Source organism: Penaeus japonicus, unplaced genomic scaffold, assembly GCF_977035675.1.
Source record: "Penaeus japonicus unplaced genomic scaffold, GWHDUDI00000001_assembly GWHDUDI00000002, whole genome shotgun sequence".
Taxonomy (NCBI): domain Eukaryota; kingdom Metazoa; phylum Arthropoda; class Malacostraca; order Decapoda; family Penaeidae; genus Penaeus; species Penaeus japonicus.
This window is the reverse complement of record NW_028234404.1, coordinates 18,546,749-18,547,131: the sequence shown is the minus strand read 5'-3', so window position 1 is coordinate 18,547,131 and position 383 is coordinate 18,546,749.

Sequence of the window (383 nt, the reverse complement as noted above, 5' to 3'; positions counted from 1 at the left end):
ACATACATATATATATACATATATATACATATATACATATATATATATATCTATATATATCTATATCTATATATATATATATCTATATCTATATCTATATATATACACACACATACATACATACATATATATGTATATATATATATATATATATATATATATATATATATATATATATGTATATATATGTATATATATATATATATATGTATATATATATATATATATATGTATGTATGTATATATATATATATATATATATACATATATACATATATATATATATATATATATATATATATATATATATTATGAAGGTATTATTGTATATGATAAAGATTCAAAATTCATATTGAAGCAATAATTAAATATTTCTAGTTACT